This window comes from Physeter macrocephalus, chromosome 2 (genome assembly GCF_002837175.3).
Source record: "Physeter macrocephalus isolate SW-GA chromosome 2, ASM283717v5, whole genome shotgun sequence".
In the NCBI taxonomy this organism is placed as follows: domain Eukaryota; kingdom Metazoa; phylum Chordata; class Mammalia; order Artiodactyla; family Physeteridae; genus Physeter; species Physeter macrocephalus.
In genome coordinates this window covers 67,319,928-67,330,655 of record NC_041215.1, presented here as the reverse complement: position 1 = coordinate 67,330,655, position 10,728 = coordinate 67,319,928, and positions in this window count along the sequence as shown.

The following is a 10,728-nucleotide window of genomic DNA, read 5'->3' as shown; positions in this document are numbered from 1 at the left end:
CTGACAAAGGACTAATCTCCAAAATATATAAACAGCTCATGCAGCTCAATATTAAAAAAAAAAAAAAAACAACCCAATCAAAAAATGGGCGGAAGACCTAAACAGACATTTCTCCAAAAAAGACATACAGATGGCCAAGAAGTACATGAAAAGCTGCTCAACATCACTAATTATTAGAGAAATGCAAATCAAAACTACAATGAGGTATCACCTCACACCAGTTAGAATGGGGATCATCAGAAAATCTACAAACAACAAATGCTGGAGGGGGCGTGGAGAAAAAGGAACCCTCTTGCACTGTTGGTGGGAATGTAAATTGATACAGCCACTACGGAGAACAGTATGGAGGTTCCTTAAAAAACTAAAAATAGAATTACCATATGACCCAGCAATCTCACTACTGGGCATATACCCAGAGAAAACCATAATTCAAAAAGACACATGCACCCCAATGTTCATTGCAGCGTCCATTGACAGACAAATGGATAAAGAAGATGTGGTACATACATACAATGGAATATTACTCAGCCATTAAAAGGAACAAAATTGGGTCATTTGTAGAGGTGTGGATGGATCTAGAGTCTGTCACACAGAGTGAAGTAAGTCAGAAAGAGAAAAACAAATATTGTATATTAACATATATATGTGGAACCTAGAAAAATGGTACAGATGAACCGGTTTGCAGGGCAGAAATAGAGACACAGGTGTAGAAAATAAACATATGGACACCAAGGAGGGAAAGTGGCGGGGGGTGGTGGTGGTGGGATGAATTGGGAGATTGGTATTGACATATATACACTAATATGCATAAAATAGATAACTAATAAGAACCTGGTATATAAAAAATAAATAAAATAAAATTCAAAAATTCAAAAAAAAAAATACAGCTACCAGGGTATTACCTGGTGGTCCAGTGGTTAGGATTCGGTAGTTTCACTGTCACGGCTTAGGTTCAATCCTTGGTCCGGAAACTAAGATCCCATGAGCCACATGGCATGGCCAAAATAATAATAATAATAATACAATTGCCATTTGACCCAGCAACTCCACTTTATATATTTACCAAAAGTAAATTAAACATATGTCCACACCAAGACTTAAACATGATAGTTCATAGCAGTTTTATTAATGATAGCCCCAAACTGGAAATAATCCAAATGTTTCCCAACTGATAAATGGGTAAAGTGTGGTATGTCCTTACAATGAAATAACACTCAGCAATAAATAGGAAACTACTTATATATGCAACAACATGGATGACTTTCAAAAACATCATGCTGATGAAAAGAAGTGAGATACAAAAGAGTACATGTTGTATAATACCATTTTAATGAAACTCTAAACAAATGAAATCAAATATATATAATAGTTATGGAAAGCAGATCAGTGATTATCTTGGGGGTTCAAAGTGGAGTTATGTGGGAGGATTGACTGCATGGTGTGGAAAAGAACTTTTTGGATTGTCAGAAATGTTCTATCTCTTTATTGTGATTTATCAAAATTCATCAAACTGTACACTTAAAACAGGTACATTTTATTGTATATAATTTATACTACCATGTAGTTGATTTAAGAGAAGAAAAAAATCCTCACATTTGTTAGTTTATTACTTTCCTTAGTCATACCAAAGTATGACTCCTGTCTGAAATGTACTTCCTTCTGTCTCCCATCCACACACTGTACCCCAATGTTTTGGAGTGTTAATACTAATCATGTTGCTTACCCTACAATCCTACTCTATCATCCCTGTTTTACTTGTCTGCCTTTGCATCTAAATTTTAAGATTCTTGAGAGCAGTGGATATGGCCTAGCCATAGTAGGTACTAAAAATTGTTGTTGAATATTGGAGTAGTATTTGTTCAAGTACTTTGCTTACTAAGAATACTCAAAAGGATCAGAAACATTTAAAATGAAGATACAGTCCCTCTTGAAATAATCACTTCTTTAAAGTTAAACAAATAACAAAATTTATAGAATTCAGGCCACATATCTGATATGAATATTACATCTAATACTTAAAACATTCATTGTTTGGGTTAGTCCCAATGTGGCTTTGAAGAACACTATATGCACAGAATTGTGAATTGTTTGATATGTTTCCTAAAATCATAAGTTGCCAAAAAGTTCACCTTATTAAATACATAATATACATGTGTCAGAGAGAAACTTTCCTGCTCATTTGGTATCTTCTGAACCTGACAGGTTCGTCAAATGAATGAATAACTCTGGCTATTAGCATTAATACATACCTGTTCAAAATGCATCAACCTTATTATAACAATTCCTTCCTTTTTGTAAAGAGCAATCCATGCATATACATATAACTCCTTTCATACAATGTCTAACTATGTGTCTAACAAGAAATTGTAACAGTAGGTTTTCAGATAGCCTAACTTTACAATTATGTATATTAGAAAAGAGCTACTGCCATTTGAATTTTTAAGAAATGTTTGGAAAAAATTTAAGAAACACATTGTTTTCTGTTCAAAATTCAAAATCAGTTTTAATTGTTATACCTACTTATAGTTTTTGAATTATGCAGTTTTTGAATACTATAAATATAGATCTAGTACAAGAAAAAAGAAAAATAGGAAAATATTTACTTTTTAAAGTACAGTGATTTAATTTAATGTATAAAGCCAATAGAATAATTGTTACTTCTGCCAGATGGTATTTTACATTTTGATAAAAAGATATATTCTTAATCATATATGTCAAGAAAAAGGGACCATATGTTGTTAAACACTTCCAATTTGTCATTTAATTTAAAAGGCACTACTGATATTGCCATAAATTTTTTTTGGTGATGTGGCCTAAGTATCCTTGGTGTCAATAAAATTTAATTTTCTCAAGTAATTTCCTTATTGCTCTTTGTTTGAGCAAATAATTCAACAAAGAATTTTTTTAGCATCTATAAAGAAAAGATACCATAAAGAGGATAAATCAGGGACTTCCCTGGTGGTGGAGTGGTTAAGAATCTGCCTTCCAATGCAGGGGACACGGGTTCGATCCCTGGTCCAGGAAGATAAGCCCGTGCACCACAACTACTGAGCCCATGCACCACAACTCCTGAGCCCACGCACCACAACTACTGAAGCCCGCGCACCTAGAGCCCATGCTCCACAACCAGAGAAGGCACCACAATGAGAAGTCTGCACTCTGCAACAAAGAGCAGCCCCTACTCACTGCAACTAGAGAAAGCCTGTGCACAGCAATGAAGACCAAACGCAGCCAAAAAAAAAAAAAAGTAATGTGCATGTTACCACATTATTAAAAAAAAAAAAAAAAAAAAGAGGATAAATCAGAATCCAGAGTCTATATTCAAGTTACTACTGGGTAAAAAAGCATAACCTCTGTTTCCAAGAGGCCTCTAAAATTTAATTTACTGTATTCTAGCAAAGTAAGTAAAATATACAGAGTAACTCAAATCATTCCAAACTGATGTGCCTTAAGTTAGAAACCCAGTATATTCTAAAGATTTTTTAAAAAAGAGAGAGAATTTCCTGGCAGTCCAGTGGTTAGAGCTTCATGCTTCCACTGCAGGGGCCCCAGGTTCAATCCCTGGTGGGGAAACTCAGATTCTACAAGCTGTGCTGCTGGGCCAAAATATATATTAAATATATATATATATATATATGTTTAAAAAATGGTAATTATTTATATTACAAAATAATTTTGCACAGTAAAAAAAGTTTCTAATGAAAGAAACTATATGGAAGACACAGAAAATAGCATTCAATCTATAATGGGAAAAGGAAATTGGTATTGGATGAGAATTAAAACAAAGGTTTTATATGCCTTTGTTTCCTCTACCTTTTGAAAAGAGAATTTGTTGATCCCTTTTCCTCTGCCATTCTCCACCCATTTCTCTTTTCATTCTGTAGGGCTTTACGTATGATTTTATTCAGGCTGAAAATTTTAATTACCATGTACATTCTGAAGACTTGCAAATTTCTGTTGTCTGTACATATCTCTTCTCCAGGTTTTTCATTGTTGTATGACTATATCACTATTTATCCATTCTCCAGTTGATGGACATTTGGGTCGTTTCCGGTTTTTTGTTTTCAGTTTTTTGCTATTATGAACAACACTGCTATAAACATTCTATGTATTCCCTGGTCTATCTGACCAAGAGATTCTCAAGAGTATATACCTAGAAGTAAAATTGATGGGTTCTAAGGCATGCATGTTGTCAATTTTAATTGATAATACCAAATTGTAATCCAATATAATGTTCAAACTTTCTTGTTGCTCTAAATCATCACTCTCATTTAATTTTGTTGGACTTCTTCATTTTTGTCAATCTAATGAGAATAAAATGATATATCACTTTGCTTTAATTTGCATGTTCCTGATTACTAATAAGGTTGAACATCTTTCAAATGTTTGTTGTCCATTTATATTTACTCTTTTCTGAAATGCCAATTCATGACTGGCACATTCTTTACTATGAAGTTCTTCTTCTTCTTATTGTTTTGCATACTTACAAACTCTTCATTTTGCACTTCAGTAAAATGAAACCCAAAGAGAATACCTTGCATGGGAAAGGTCATGTAGCTAGTAAGTAGCAGAGTCAAATTCATAGTAACCAGTGATGTTTTTTTTTTTTTTGGTGGAAAAGCAACTGATGTGCAACTAACGTGATTTCCTTCTGTTATCATTTTATTTTTCTAAAGTAGAAACAAATATAATATAAGTTTCTATGACACTTTAGACTGTATGTGACTACCTCCTTTCTAAGCCAGGCAGATATATGGGTTTAGCAGTCCACTGAGATTGGAATGCTGCTCCAAGGAGGCTACACCCAATAGTGAAACTTGAAAAGTTATAGGTCTGTTCATTATAATTGCAAGTAGCAGAGGAAATTGGTTAACAACTATCCTGGAAACTCAAATTTTGGGGATAGAATGAGGGAAGTGTGTAGTGTAATAAAGACCCCCAGATGAGGCTGATCTTTCTACTCATTGTGATCTATCTACTCATTGTTTAAAGTGATTGAGAGGTAAAATCAAAATACAGTGTATTTCTCATTGTTTATCATGAATACCACAGGTGGTACCCAAGATGATTTTGGACAGTCTGTGGACATTTTTTACATTAATAGGTATGTACTTATTTTAATGTATACTAGAAAAATATATAAAGAGCATATCAGACCTTTAATTTAATGGCTATTATTGCTTAAGATAACACTCAGTTTCTTTTAAAAGCACCTCTTTAAGGAAAATATTAAGTAAACAATAACGCAAATAGTAAGTGGATGGGAAAAATTGTGAAAAAAGCACGTAAATGACCAAAATTTGGAAAACACTGGACAGTGATTATGATCATAGACAAATCTGGGTTTATAAATTGACTCCATTACTTCCTATGTGTATGAACATGGCAAGTTAATTTACTTTCCTTGGCTGTATTGGTTAGTATATTAGTTGCTTTAGCAAAGACCAAAATAGTAATGGCTTAAACAGGTTATAACATTTCTTTCTATCTCACATGAAGATCATGGTGGTGAGGGGGTCAGAGTGGCACTGCTCCATGAGATTCTGAGAAGCCTGGGGTCCTTCTACGCAGCTGTGCCACCATCATCTCATATTACAGCATGTGGGAAGGGGAAAGAGGAATTAGGGGGGCAAGCAGCTTTTGGTTAAGAGCTTGAACGAGAATTTACACATATCACTTTTGTTTACACTTGGCTAAAGAGACTATCATCTCCCGTGGGAAGGAAGGAAACAGTGGCACTTAAGACAATGGACATCAAGCAACAAAAGACAATGAACCCTGAGAGATGGAAAACAAGTGAAGGGAGCCCTCTAGTTCCCCCAGTTGTCCCAGCTTACTGTCTGGAGAAAATTTCCAAGCCTCAGAACAGGAATGGAGAACGTAGGCAGAACCCAGAGGCCTACCTGAGTTGAAGAGACAGACGTGGGAGTCTGGAGGAACCAGGCTGTTAGAGTTCATAGGGCAGAGAACCAGAAAGGAGAGAGATGCACAGGGAGAACGCCAGAGATCTACAGAGAGACTGTCCTGAATATTCAGTTGATTAGTGATCAGTGCATGCGTGTGGCTGGGGAAAGAACCATGTGAAAGGATTAGAAGGAAGGGTGACCAGTTCGTAAGGGCCAATAATAATGCCTGTTCCCAAGAGCTAGCCTTGGAAAAAAACCTCATAATTAAAGCAGCATCAGTAAGAGCACCAAGAATGGTATGCTTCAGTAATGGGGAATAATTAACCATACACTAAAAGTAGGTCCAAAGGATCAAAGTACTTCTAAGTAACTGACCAGATTTAATGCTGGGATATCAATTCTCCCCAAGCTGATTCTAAAATTCATATGGAGGTGCTTCCCTGGTGGCACAGTGGCTGGGAATCCGCCTGCCAATGAAGGGAACACGGGTTCGATCCCTGGGCCAGGAGGATCCCACATGCGGCAGAGCAACTAAGCCTGTGCACCACAACTACTGAGCCTGCGCTCTAGAGCCCGTGAGCCACAACTACTGAGCCCGCGTGCTGCAACTACTGAAGCCCATGCACCTAGAGCCCATGCTCCACAGCCAGAGAAGCCACCGCAATGAGAAGCCCACGCACTGCAACGAAGAGTAGCCCCCACTCGCCGCAACTAGAGAAAGGCCACGCGCAGCAACGAAGACCCAACGCAGCCAAAAATAAATAAATAAATTTATTTAAAAATATAAAAAATAAAATTCACATGGAAATGCAAAGGAATTTGCATTTAAGCTAAATGCAAATTAAAATAACCAGAACAACTTTGAAAAAAAAAGGTAAAGGACTTACACTACCTGACTCTAAGACTGAATATACAACTCCAATAATCCAGCCTGTGGTATTTGACAATTCTAGAATCAAATCCTGGTTCCACCTCTTACTTACCTAGAGCAAGTCACCTAATCTCTGTAAGCTTCAGATCTCTTATCTGTAAAATCAAAATAGTAACAATCTGGTAGGATTATGTGACTAAATGAAATAGTGTATATAATGTACTTAGCACAGTACTGGGCCTGTATAAAGAATGTCAGCTTTTATTATCCACTCGGCCCCAGGCTCTATAAGACAGGGACTGTATCCATTTTGATTATCATTGTATACTTAGAGCCTTAGAAGGAAATTGAGGTTCAACTATCTCAAGCAAAGAGTTAACAAGAAAATAGTTAACCATATAATTAAAAGAACTTTAGATATTATCAAAAGTCCAACACCACCACTTTTCAAATGATGAGCATGAAATTTAGAGAACCCAAGTTTCAAGCCCAGGTCATTCTTATCTAGTGATTCACACCTTCTCTCTTATTCTCAAATACTTTGGCTTTAGGATACCTTAACCTTGGGACTTCCCTGGTGGTCCAGGGGTTAAGACTCTGTGCTCCCAATGCAGGGGGCCTGAGTTCGATCCCTAGTCAGGGAATTAGATCCTGCATGCCGCAACTGAAAGGTCCCGTGTGCCGCAACGAAGACCCAGCACAGCCAAATAAATAATTTAAAAAAATACTTTACTTCTAACTTTACTTCTAATAATCCCAAATTCAAGGAATAGATAATATTGATTATAAGAAAAAGCTCTAGTTTCAGAATAGTATATTTAGAATAGCCATGGTGGCCTATAAGCTGAATACACAAGTGTAAGCAAATGATATATTTTAAAATTTAGCATGACATTGAGTTATTTTGCATAGAATTTAGTCTATAAGAATTTCAAATTTAAATATCTAGTGACCACTATTTCACAATATCTCCAGAGTCTACACCTTTCACTTTGTAGCAACAAAAAAATAATAAATAAATAAATATATTGAATCCTGCTTATCATACTTCAAATGCCCAACACAAATGCCCCCAAGAAAATCCTTAAAACCACTACCCAAACCATCTGACCCCCTTTTAATGGTTTTACATAGTCCTGGGTCAATTTTTTAAATCTCTTCATTGTTTTTTACTTCCAAGTATTCATGTCCTATCTTGTTTTGTGTTATTAACTTTGTGTAAATATTCCCAAATTTTGACTTTTTTCAATGATGTTGAAACTGGCATGTAATGTAATTCTGCCAGTATACTCAGGAAAAATGACTATGGTAATCCACAGTTAAAAGCTGATTCATCATGCGTAATGGCTGATAAATAATAAATTTAATTTTAATCTTGGGCACATTCAGTGCTTAGGATATATTTCTCTCTCCTTACATCTACCTACAGTTATGAAGCTCACCAAAATCTCCAACTTTTTCATTTATATAAGGTAGCTTATACAAGATAATCTTTGCTGGATGATATTAATTGGGTCTATAAAGAGTCCTTTTATTAGAGTGTAACTATTTTCATAATGAACTTATTTGATTTGCAGATTAGTTCACTATAAATCCTATTAATCTTTATGTTAGTTTTCTTAGCATTTTGTGATAGCTTTCTATAATTATTGTGTATTTAATAAATTAAGCAATAACCTTAATGCTTTAAAATGTTAGTGTAATAGATGAATTTCAAACAATTCGGGTGAAAATGAGCTCATTCATGAAGAGGATTTAATATTCATTCACAAATGACAAGAATTCTCTATAGGTAGATGGTAACATTCTAAATAAACCTCAGCCATTGAGTGCAAGTTTCAAAAGTGGTAATTTTGAGAGTGCAAATAATTTGATTAAGAATTAAATAAAGGCAGATTATTTTTCCTTACTGAGAGATTTTTATTTTTATTTTTATTTTTATTTTTTTTTTGGTACGCGGGCCTCTCACTGTTCCGGACGCGCAGGCCCAGCGGCCATGGCTCACGGGCCCAGCCGCTCCGCGGCATGTGGGATCTTCCCGGACCGGGGCACGAACCCGTGTCCCCTGCATCGGCAGGCGGACTCTCAACCACTGCGCCACCAGGGAAGCCCCATGAGAGATAATTTTTAATTTTATGTTTCAAAACATGATTGGACTATCAATACTTACAAGTGCAAGTGAACTATTAATCATTCTGACCAAAAAAAAAAAATTGAAAATAATATTCACATGCAACACAACATCAAATCATATATATATACATATATATCAATATAAGTTCTATTTTATATGTATTTATATGAAGTAACTTTGTGAGACTAGCATGTAAAAAAAGCTTGCTGGAGTTGTAATATTAACCATGGTATCTGTGCTGTGGAATTGCCTTGAAGGTGACACCTCTTTATAATAAGATACTTTGGACATTTGGCATTATGCCAATTTCATTAGGTTGTAAGTGTTTCTAATGCATTTTTTTGTAATGAAGTGCATTTGTTAGGAAGATAAACTCCAAATAATCATAGGTAGTTCTCTCGCGCACTTGACAACTGCACAGGAAAAAGATACCTTAACAGAGTCCACAGGATTTTGCTTACACCATAAAAGGGGTTTTAAGGCAGTTCTAATGAATTTTTCATTGTTTGGAACAAGCACTTTATATATTTCTTTGAAAAATCTATTCAATTTTTTCTAATCTGCATAATTTTTAGATTATTTAATTACTTATTAGACAGTGCTAATAAGTAATTAAATAATCAATAATGGGACACATGCAAAAGATTCAAAACTAGTCAAAACTACTACGAACTAAACAAACTGAAAAAGTCAATAGGGGCTTCCCTGGTGGCACAGTGGTTAAGAATCCTCCTGCCAATGCAGGGGATACGTGTTCGAGCCCTGGTCCAGGAAGATCCCACATGCTGCGGAGCAACTAAGCCCATGAGCCACAGCTACTGAAGCCTGCGCGCCTAGAGTCCGTGCTCTGCAACAAGAGAAGCCACCGCAGTGAGAAGCCGGCACCACAGCAAAAAGTAGCCCCTGCTCGCCGCAACTAGAGAAAGCCCGCGCGCAGCAACGAAGACCCAACGCAGCCAAAAATAAATAAATAAATAAATTTTTTTAAAAAGGAAAAAGTCAATAGGCTATTTAATTACTGCAAAAGAGAATTTATTTCCATAGCTATATAGTGTTTTGTTAATCTTAACAAAAGGATAGCAAAAAGAAGAAAACAAAACAAACAACAAAACATCCCAAGTCTAGACAAGATTATGCTGCTAACTTTGTGACTTTAACTGCTCTGGGCCTCAGTCTGCACAACTAGAGAGTGGTTTTCAACTTCTTCCTCTTCCTCTTCTTTTTCTTATTCTAGCAATAGAACATTTTGTCAGATGGAACCTTACGTGGAGCACCAGTATATAAAACAGATAAATGCAGGACTGCTCTGTTGAGGTGGTGGGTGGGAAAACCTGGAGCCCTCTGCAGATTTATATTTTTCGCTGTATAAAACATTCAAGAAAAGTTTGCTGACTTTGCTTTTGCTTCTGGGCTGCATATACTCAGAAAAGGATTTCACAGCATAAAAAATTTTAAACAATCATATCTTCCTTCTTCAGAGACTTTTACATTTAAATTGTTGATCTATCTGGATTTCATTTTTGTGTATGGAGTAAAGTAGGTCTCTAAATTCTCATTTCTCAGGATTACTACCTAATTGTTCCTCTGTTTATTAAGTAATTTGTCTTTATCCTACTGATTTGAAGTGCCACCCTTCTCCTGTGATAAGTTCTCACATATCATCAAATCTATTTCTATTGTCCAGTACTTTAGTTTTAGGGATGCTTCTAGCTCTCTCCATCCTCCACCGATTGCCAAGAACAAATGCTTTTTTTTTTTTTAAACTATGAAGACTTACAGTTTCATATACCAATTGTTAGCATTTTGTATATCTTTTC